General features: G+C 37.8%; 1 protein-coding gene across 1 annotated transcript in view; it reads left to right on the top strand.

Moving 5' to 3' along the window:
- The first annotated feature begins 2,453 nt into the window (after positions 1–2,453).
- The window catches only part of LOC140230443 (uncharacterized), a 62,276-nt gene continuing 53,111 nt past the window's right edge, over positions 2,454–11,618 (top strand). The window contains exon 1 of the mRNA XM_072310596.1: positions 2,454–2,496. The gene's annotated coding sequence lies outside the window, so the exon portion shown is untranslated. The remainder of the gene's footprint in view (positions 2,497–11,618) is intronic.

Raw genomic sequence — 11,618 nt, 5'->3', positions numbered from 1 at the left:
AGTTTTTAAAAACATTTTGGACTTATTGATGGAACTTGCATGTTTTATCTCTTGGACTGCTGTTCCACAGTCCTGGAGCGGCGTAAACTACGTTTGCCATAGTAGTTTGTTGTAATGGATCGAGGGTATCACATACAGATTCCCCTTACGATTTAGGAACTCTCATAGGCTCATATTTCACAAGGAGCACTGAAAGGTAAGAAGGAGCAATTTTGTGAAAACATGGATAAACAAGCAACAAGATCTTAAATTCAATACGCGAAATAACTATGTGAACACTAAAAGGGGTTAATGAAAAAGAGAGATGTTGAAACAAGCAAGTACTCGTACGTCACTTGATGAATAAACCTGCAAATGAACAGGAAACTTCGGAAACTATGTTGGATTCTGCTTTGATATGCATGTCTTTTAATGACAGTTAATACAGATATTTTGAAAATCAAAAGAGAAAGAGAGAAAGCACGTTGAAACTTGAAGATAATTGCTTGTTGCATCACTAATATCAATCTGTAAAACATAGGGGGCTACAACGATTCATAATTTCTTTAAAATTGCGTTTACCTAACAAAGCAAAACGCTCCTTGTTGAAACCCATTGAGGACAAGTGAAAGGGCTCTGATTGCATCCAAATACACGGGCTTGGTATGGACTCCTCCACCTTTCGGGGAGATCCGCGTTACTACCGCGTCAATCCGCGTTTGCTCCGTGTTCAGATCGTGTTGAGAACGTAGTCAAAGTGCTTTCCGCCATCATTGGGACACGGTTCACGGCGGTTTGAGAACCGCCATGAACCGCCATCTAAACCGGCGATGTGTGATCGCACCTTTAGTCATGAACGCAGGAACAGCCTGTTCAAATGTGATCTGTCATTGATTTTTGTGTGTAATAGTTACCAATTTAATTTAAAAAAGTTAGGTTTGTGTACTAGTAATTAATAAATTAATGTAGGCCTACCGCTATTTGATGGTATAAATGGATTCCGATAATCTGAAAGAGCTCTCAGCCATCGGGACATGTAAGCATTTTTTTATACTCGATATTAGAGACAGAAAGAGGGCAGTGAAACTAAAAGTGCAGGCCTAAATACTAGTATGGTGACGGGGGATGAAACCGTCCCGCGAATGGGAGACATCATCAGTTGAGTTAGATATGAGCATACTTTGATAGATACAATATTGTAATTAACTCGTGGGTCAATGGGAGTACTACTCTGAACCCATGTACTGACAAATATCGTACGAACTTCCATGGGAATACCAAGTAGGACCTCCTGATGCCATGGCAACCCTAACAGATGGAATAGTGGGTATTCCCCCTTTCCGTATGTCATTACGATAAAGGGCTTAATACCGTTATAGAGTTCGCGCGGGAAAGGATCGAGGGAAAAACAAAGGCGCACACACACAAAGAAAGATCAGAAACGTGGGGCATACGGTTGAGAAATAAACACAAAGGAGATGAAGGGGAAAGAAAGAATGAAAGGACTACAGATCAGGAAAGATAAAGACAAGAGACAGGGAATAAAAGGCAGTTCCTGTTTAGCTCCACCAGACGTTTACTAGTAATCTACGCAGAGCAGAGCGGGTGAATCTGAACACAAATTTCAGGACTATCAGATATCAGATATATATTTTCAGAAAATTAAAACATGAAATAATTACCATGATAAGATGCCTATGCGTTTAATAGTCCGCTACTGAAATAAAAAAAAAAAAACAACAACCACACGGGATTAAAACAAAAATGTTATCGAGTTTATGGACTGGTTATGTGGACCTTATTGATCTGATTTTTATGAGTGTTGGAAACACCTCGATATATTTTAACAATATTTTGTTCATCAGTGTTTATTACAATTCATCAATGTACAGGCCTACCTAAATCGGAGACAGTCGAGCCTACTCATTTGGGAGCAGTGATGTAACAAATGTTCGAGATATCACATATTTGATGCACTAGCTGTGTATAGGTCAGTTAAAATTGTGTCACAAAATATCCTACCATATAAAAATTTCGTAATAAAGCCTGTAATAAGATATCACTATATTTCCCACTATTTCATAACTTTAGACGGTTTAGTCTACAAACATTTCTATATTGTTCTATCATTGTTAGAGATAGAAACAACCAATGTAAAAATTTAACCAGTATAATCGATGTGAAGTATTGTTAAATGTACAAAATGGGAACAATAGTTATTATAAAAATGTTTCCAGACTAAACCGTATAGAGCTACAGCTTTGGGTTATTAAGAAAAAAGTAATATCTCCTTTAATTTTAGGCTTTATTGCGAAAATTTTATATGGTAGGATGTTTTGTGATACAACTGACCAACACACATGCGTCAAATGTGATACCTGTATTTTATATCTTGAACAGTCATGTTTTAATTAAAATCAGATGTAAATCATTGTGGACGAGGATGGTCTGAAATTAGTCGAAATAAATCCCTGCAAACAGTGAGCGCATCGTGTAGCATCGCAGCATGGGGCGGAGGTAAGTTATTGAAAAGTACGCTAAAAATAAGCAAATGTGTGTCAAATACCTTGAAAAATTGAAGTTTTACAGAATGCTAGGATACCTCAATATGTGCAGAATTTGCTCGTTCAAGGAATTAACTCGTGTTCATGCTGACTTCAATCCCAGAAAAGCACAGTCTGCGATATAACGTTGAAATCGATAAGTGGGACTATGGGGTCATCTAAAGCTGCTAAGGAAGTTCGTTTGCAAGGAGTTTTGGCAAACGCATTTATCGCACCTTGTAGTTTACACTTCAAATAATTCCTGACATGTGTGGATTATAAGATCTTTATTACAAAGGTTTGATAGTAAAATACCGTAGTGCAGTTGGGGGGGGGGAAATTGCTACTTACAATAGAAAGTATGCTTTCAATTTCGCGGGGTTGGAAACGTACAATATATGCGACGTTCTAGGATACGTCTCACGTAGACGTAGTAGGCAACGGATGTGTGCATAAATGCTATCTTCGTTAGACGACGATCAAGGGGGTGGGGGTTGCGTTCTCTTCCGAATTCCAAACTTTCAGTTCTGACTGTACATGTACTTGTAGGGTGAAAGTTAGCATATCAACCGGCTGCATTTTTGTAGTTGATGAAAACCAACCATCATAATTATAAATTTCTGCAGTGTGTAGGGACTTAGACGAACTGTTTTACTTCGCAACAATTCAATATAACTTACAGCCCAGTCGCTGTATAATTAGCAACACGGCGTCTGGTCAGGCTGAATTCGATAAAGCTTCGTTGAACAAAATATCAGCATACTGGTGGTGACGATGCATTTTTTGCTACAATGTAGACTCTAGGCAGTTTTACTGACCATTGTGAATCCCACGCAACTTTGTGTTTGATCTGAACCAGAACTTTTGCCAAATGCAAAGTTGAGTTTGATTTTGGGAACTTACGTTTAAATGCATTAAGAGTTTGTTTGGTAATTGGGCACAAAATTACAGCCATATTATGTGCAAATTACATCCACCCCCATGCTGAAGAAAGTGACTGCCCATTCTTCTCTAGGGCTCAAGCATTCCCAGACTTAATGTGATGTTCCTCAAAACCTCCCAAAGAATACTACCATCTAATGCGGTTCTTGGTACCCCAGATACCATTATAGTATACATAGATAGAAACATACATAGAAATCCACCGTTTTGATTATCACTGTACCCTGGGTTACCAAAAATGGGTGAGAGCTATATAGTTACCGGTAAGTCCTTTACAAATGCAAGAAGATGTTAGAGCTCTGATGTACCAAAATACAAACAAACTCTTGATTGGGTCTCAGAATAAAAATTGGCAATCAAATTCTGTCCATTATCAGAAATAGAATTGTAAGTGTAAATTTCTTTCATGTAATATGGTAGTGCTATAGTTCAATTGTATGCACTCCCTATGCATTCGTTCAAAACATTGTAACTTTAGCAAGCTTTTTACCTCCATGAAGGGAGGTTATGTTTTCTTTGACATTTGTTGGTTTGTTTGTGTACAAAATAACTCATAAGTAGTTAATGAATTTGGATAAAACTTAAAGGAAAGATTGATAATGATACAAGTAAACAGATCATTAAAGGGAAGATAAACCCCAAGAGCAATGTGGATTGAGTGAAAACAGCAACATTAGTAGAACACATCAGAGAAAGTTTGAGGAAAATCGGACAATCGATGCAAAAGTTATGAATTTTTAAAGTTTTGGTGTTGGAACCGCTGGATGAGGAGACTACTAGAGGATATGACGTATGAGTGGACAACAATACAAAGAAAATATAAAGGAAATTCAACAAAAATTCACTTTTCTAGAATCATGAAAGAGCAATGGACCAACCTCTTTCAGAAAGCAGGGGGAATAATTGCTACCCTTAACATATGTCAATATCAAGTTGATGGAATTTGTTATTTTCATGAAAAATGGATTTTTGTAGAATTTTCTTTAATTTTCTTGGTATTGTTGTCCACTCATACGTCATAACCTCTAGTAGTCTCCTCATCCAGCGGTTCCAACACCAAAACTTTAAAAATTCATAACTTTTGCATCGATTGTACGATTTTCTTCAAACTTTCACTGATGTGTTCTACTAATGTTGCTGCTTTCACTCAATCCACATTGCTCTTGGGGTTTATCTTCCCTTTAAATTTTGGTAGTGATCCGGGAATTTCTATAGATTTTATGAGGGATTCATTTATATATGTTTTGTTTTTTTTGTTTTGTTTTTTTTTTGTTATTATTTATAAGTACAAGTCAAAAAAAAAATGAGTGGAAATCACAGATTTCTGTGGAAGAACAAGATCAATGGTGGGAAAAAAAAAACTGCTTGCCAGAGGTTTGCACTCTCAGAGTGCTTTTTTACTCTTCTTTTTTTTTTTTTGGGGGGGGGGGGGCAATTGTAGTTGCAACATGGAAGTAGGAAGAGGTCAGAAACTTCCTATCACTTCTTGCACAGACAATATGAGCCAGCCAAAGTTTTTCCCTTCTCCCCATTATAAAGTGTAATAAGGGAGTTCATGGTTAGTGCATGTCTCATTTGACCCCTACACCACAGACTTTCAAATAACATGGAAAGGACCTGTGACAGAGCATTTTTTGTTGAAGCATGCCACCTTTGTAATCAATGTCAATGAAATGCGTGTGCAGCTTTTGTTAAACATTATTGATGAATCACTTTCACCTGTGCGTTCTAACAAGGTGAAACACACAACTTAACATTCCAAATCCTCATTTGCCTGAGGATGCCTTTGAAAGTCAATGGCAAATACACAAACATTCTCATTTGACCTTTATTGTACACATGCGCAAATCGCAACAGTGAACTCCCTTATTATGTCAAACACATCAAAACAGTGCTGAATTGGCATTGGGATAAGATATGTCCCTCATAATAGCAATGTGCAACCGTACATAATATGAACATTATGGCTCTACGCAATGTCATAACACGGGCCATGACGGTAACCCGGTGTATGGCATACAGCATTGTATGCACTTTAAAAAAAAAACTATCATAATTAGGACAGTATTATCTTCTGCATATATCCTAGCACTCATGGAAACATCTCATTTGGCCTAGAATAATACCTCAATTTGTCAGATCTCACAGTCAATTTAACAATTGAGTTCTATTGTAAAGGCTGGTGCTAGTGATCATTGCCGATTCCTTTGTGACTTACCTGCGCACTTCACGAACTACGGAAGAGCTGCAACCACCTTTATGGGGGCGCTCATGCAATTTGAAGAGCATGATTGTATTGGTAGTATTGATGGCATCTGCTTGTGAAGTGTAAACATTTCTTTCTCGAAGGATTGGAGGTCAAATGCAAGAATCAATGTCGTACTTATAAATACTCATTACTCGGTTCAAACTACATTGTACATCTAGTATTGCAACAACTAAACAACTATACACCTAAAATACAATTGTGTGGGCATCATAATGTGCAATGCCTTTAAAGTGTCGTCCATGACAATAGCATTGCATTTTAATATATAGATATTATTCTTGAAGCTGTGACTTCTTGCTACTTTCAAGGGTTACTGAACATTCTATTTCTTCTTTAAAGTTGCCCACTTTGCACCGAATATTCGTCAAGCATATCTATTTGTTGGTCTTGGGCCGGGGGGGGGGGGGGGGGGGGGTGGTTTCAGGGCTTTTTTTTTTTTTTTTTTGCATCAGGATTTTTTCTTCCTTTTGTGTTTGCCTCGTACTGATAACTCTGGCATGGATTAAAGGGGAAGGCTAGTAACTGATCAGTGGGAATCAGTGGAAATGCTGGGAGATGATTGTTCCAATCCTTGTGGGATTCATTCAAGAGTTCATTGTATATCTATTGTTGTGTGAAAATGATTTGCTTCAGAACGGTCTCATATTCAAGTAATGTGCAGATTAATGCTCCGTCACTGACCAGGGACGCTAACCTGGAAGCATTAAACTGCACATTACTTGAGTATGAGACCATTCTGAAGCAAATCATTTTCACACAACAATAGATATACAATGAACTCTTGAATGAATCCCATAAGGATTGGAACAATCATCTCCCAGCATTTCCACTGATTCCCACTGATCGGTTACTAGCCTTCCCCTTTAAATTACTAGATTCAAGATTGCTACATAGTGAATTCCGTGGTAAATGCATAATGTAAATCATGTGATGATTAATCCTATAAGGACAAGTGTTTTTTAAAGGAGTCAAGGTCATAAGGAAAGTTTTTAACCCTCCATACATACACACAAACACACACACACACACAAATCTGTATGTGGGCTGTGACTTGAACTATACTATATATTCACATTTGGTAAAAGGATAATATTTCCTGTGATAGTTATTTTTCACGCCTACTGTGGAGCTTGGAATTGGCACATTCTAGAATTGTTTATGTTTTGTTTGTTTCATAAATAACATTTTTCTAAAATCATGTCCTACTCATTTATCATTATTTGTGTGTGTGTGTTCATGTGTGAACAGTTCACTGGTACTGTAAGTACGAAATAATTCTTTGGAACTCTGCTAAATAAAAGTGCTGGGCAACAATAAAAAGATGATACTACAGCACAAGCTGTCTAATCACCAGTTAAGAATATTGAAGCAAATCCTGTGACTCTCAAAGCAGCTCCGAAGGGAAAATAGTCAGTGGTTTGTCGAGTCTTCTCAAAGGAGTTCTTGCCAGTGAACAGCCATTGTCAGGGTGGGTAATGCAAACTCAAGGATCCACTTTGTGTCCACATGTCAAAACATCACCCAGTGGAAAGGTGCAAACACATGGAACTCTAGCGTACTGACTGAATGTAAAGACAGCTCCCCTACATTCTGTGTAATCCCTGTCCAAATGGGGTAGTCAATCAATTGGATCACTCAGCTAGTCACTCATCCTTAACCAACTTGCTGGTAGACAGCCAAGTAAGTCCCTTCTCTGTGTAAACAAAGTCTTTAATCCAGTACATGCCTTTAATTTCTTACACAAATCCAGAGACAATGCCTGCGCTAAGCCCAAGAGCAAACACAATTACTGTATTCAGCCTGAACTGGAACAACATCCATGTGTTTTTGTCAAGATTTTTTTGATGCAAGCTTGTGAAACCTCTTCACATTCTTTTTTTTTCCTGTCCTCTAGTTGTTCCTACGGATTAATGCACACTTGAATCATCATGGTCATGACAACTGTAAAAGAAAAAAAAAATGACAGTAGTTCTCCTTGCCTTTCTATCATCATAGTTAGTGCCGTTCATTACTATTGTCATTATTCATATTATTATCATTGTTAATATCATTACTATCATCATCATCTTCATCATTAAATCAATGTATGATATTATCCTCATCAGCATTGTAATGTTCTTAAGCAATTGTTGCTTTTCTAGGTAAAATGATTAGCATAAACACATACGCATCTACATTTTTTAATGAATTAAGCTATCTAAGAAGCAGTAAAGTGACTTAAAAGGTAAAACAGTGATGGTTCTGGTGATATTTGACAAATGTAAAGAAATATATTACCAGTTAAATGTTCTTAAAATCCTGGTCATCAACAACTTGTATGATTTTTGTTGTTTTTTGTTTCTGTGCAATTCTATTTCGAGCTTGTGCCCGTGTCAGAAACTTTTGATGGTCTGCATTTAATATTCAGATGGATTTGTGAAAAAAATGTGGACACAGTCTGAAGCCATTTAAAGTAGCATAAAAGGTCTCCAACAGAAATGTTGTGTTGTGGTTTTTAATTGACTGCTACTAGTATTTAAAGGCATAACTTACCATTTGCAGATGAAACAAAAACACAACATTAGTCATTAAAAATAGTTCTAAAATGGGATCTAGGGATAGAAACAGTCACTGTAAAAATTTGAATCCGTATAATTGATGTTTAGTTTTGTTAAATACACGAAATGTGAACAATAATTATAATAAACTGTTTCCAGACTAAACCGTCTACAGTTATGGTTTATTAAGAAAAATACTGATATCTCCTTATATTTTAGGTTTTATTGTGAAAGTTGTATATGGTAGGATGTTTTGTGATACAACAGACCTGCACATATGCATCAAAAGTGATATCTTGAACATTTTGTCAATCACTCTTCCCAAAGGTAAACAGGACCTTTCATTAGCGTTGTCTGCGGAGCTTGTACATGTACATACAATGTAAGCATGAAGACGCTTTGTTGGAACAGCACAGATGAATGACAGACACTTAAAAACAAAAAAACAAAAACAAAAAGATGGCCTCGTAACTAAACCAAAGTGATGGTAGATTAATGTGGAAGAAAATAGAACACTCCTACTTTGATCGCAATTGCTGAGACTTACTAGTATTATTTCTTGGGGGGGGGGGAGGGGAGAGGTGACATAATTGCATGGGAAAGGTATTGTCTCGTAGCTTTCACACCTACCGAGATTGCTTAATTTGAAACACAATTGTAATGAAGCATCATCACTAGAATCGTATTTCAAATTATAAAACGTTCTTGCCGTGTGAATGCAAACTGGAATCGCAGGGAGTGATTTCAAACATAAATCCAATCATGTCTCAAATGACGGTCCAGAGGTCTTTTCCAATCACTTTTCGCCAGAATTAAGCAACAAAACAACGGTGTAAACATAATTGAACTCCAGTCATATTTTAGGAGGCGGAAATTACGGTGTCCTTCCAACCATCCCCACAAAAAGACAGCCAAGAGTGCTTGATGGTAACTTGGAAAGAAGTCAAACCTCCCCTCCTTGCTCTGAAATTGAAAACCACAGAATTTGTTAAGCCTTCCTCAGCCGTGTGAATGAACGATGATTCGAATCATAATTGCAATCGTGTTTGAAATTCAGCATTCAAATGAAACACTTTAAGTACGTGTAAAAGCACGGTAAATGAGTCATTTCTTCAGTCTCTGCTCGTCAAAACACCAGCCAGATTCCCTGTGGAAAAAACAACCACAAAACAGCAACAACAACATAACATCAAGTTTATGCCACCAAGAAAGCCCAGGGATTTATTCAGACAAACAGCAACAAGCATGTTGACAGCTTTGTCCTTTCCCAACCAACATTAGCCAGAATGAGTCAGGGGTATAAGACCTGGATAAATATACTTTCAAGTTGTTGTGTAAAGGTCCTTGACCAAATGAATCTAAGAAGGAGGGCACTTAGCAGCCATTTCCAAGGGATCTACTTCTTGATGAGCAAGCTTAGTTTTAATTCCTCCTCCAAACTTGAACATGACCCTCTTCTAAGGCCACAATAGGCTCCAGGCAGTAATTAGTGTGGGGTATTGTGTGGCTAACTCAGAATCCCCACCATTATGCTCACCCATAAAATACCCAAGTGTGTCATCTCACTAATGAGGGATTGAGGATACAGTATTGGGTTTTCCAGCTATTGTTTGACTTTGAGCAGATTAAGTTCAGGCCCTTTTTTTTTTCTTTCTTTCTTTTTTACAGCACCTTTGTTAATGGTAAGGCTTGGATATGTTTAATCCAAAGTATTAGTCTTTACTTTCAGACCTGAGGTTCAACTAGATTTGTTTCCTTGAGTACCAGGTATTCATTTTTTGTTGGTTTTTCTCCATATATGAGATGTAGTCACTGTACCCCGCTTTAAGGGAAATACCAAACATTGTAAAAGGTTATCAACATCCTAACATTTTAAGAAAAAAAAAACACCTTTTTATTCTTATCCACTTTCTGTAGTGATTTGGTTGTACAATATCAACATGAAATTTTAACAATGCACAGCCCCCCCCCCCACACACACATACAAAAGGGTGGATGAAACTCTTCTGATCTTGTCATCAGTAATATGATTGAAAATTGTAAACACTAGCTGAAAGCTGTTATTCTCAATCATTCCATTAGACAGATGTTTGTGGCTCAAGCACCATCATTTTTGTTGTTGTTGATAAAAAAAATGATAACTAGATGATGTCTGTTTTTATGTGATCATGACTGAGCAGGGATCTTTGCAACGTGTTTGTTTGTTTACTTGTTTTTCCAGCGCCATACTTGGTTTCTATGTACAGGGGTCTCATATCATGAGATATTGATTAATCATACTTTAAAGGGGAAGTCCGGACGATTATCAGCCGTTTCCCGTGTAAAGAACAATATTTCATGAACCTATTACCCTTTTCCCGACGAGAAAAGACCATCAGATACATTTACTATGATTTTTTTGAAAAATAAGGTAATTCTTCATGTTCGAATCCGTCGCGAGCAGCCCTTCGTACTATCTGTCCCAGTATGCATTGCGCGTGACGGCACAGACTCACTTTCATCAGCGGAGCACCGCGAGCGCAGCCCTGCTACGCATCAATCTCCCATTGCACTGCTGACTGCGGCGCGGTATGGTATCTGCGTGCCTGCTGAGGTCTGCCTAGTTGGCGCTACCGCAAGAGTCCGTACACTGTTTTAGGAGTGCCGTTGCCAAATGCTGTATTCCTTTATCCAAATAATCTTCGGTATATCCGTCAAAGATTAATGTAAAATAGTTGCAATGTTATAAGTTTTTCATTTTATTGAAATATCATATGTATTGTAATACTGCTGTACTTATTAGTGTCCACCCCATCATTTACATTTCATTGGCTATTGTTGTCATCAGAATGATCAGGCATACATTTACGTCTGCTGCTACCAAATGCTATCACAATCCGCGATCGTTTTTGTCAACTTCTGAGTGTAAACAATCTGAAATCAGTCTGTCAATTTCAGAATTATTACCTCTCTTGTTGTCCGAGACTGTTGAGTATGTCTGACGGTGGTAACTTACGACAGTATAACTTGAACCGCGGAAGAAACGCCAGCGCCAGCTTCATCATAGTACCGCCGCCGGTAACTGCGTACTGTAGCATTCAGGATCATGATTGGGTAGCATCGCGGATAAATATCAACTTAAAATCGAAATATTTCTTCACTTTGAAGACTTAGCAGTAAAGTTAAAGTATTGACAACAGGCTTTGGGCAACGTTTGGTTCTGCCAATAGTCCTTTTCTGTTCAAATTAATGACTTAATGTGACTTGGTCGAGAGGAACCTTGTAGAGCTACACTGAATTATTGACGGCCAGCGCAGGCGCACACACAAAGAGACATCTCTGTGCGCACACATCTCCGGTTATGCGCTG

Source organism: Diadema setosum, chromosome 7 (genome assembly GCF_964275005.1).
Source record: "Diadema setosum chromosome 7, eeDiaSeto1, whole genome shotgun sequence".
NCBI classification, from domain to species: domain Eukaryota; kingdom Metazoa; phylum Echinodermata; class Echinoidea; order Diadematoida; family Diadematidae; genus Diadema; species Diadema setosum.
The sequence above is the reverse complement of the archived record's forward strand: the minus strand, read 5'-3'. Positions and strand labels throughout refer to the sequence as shown.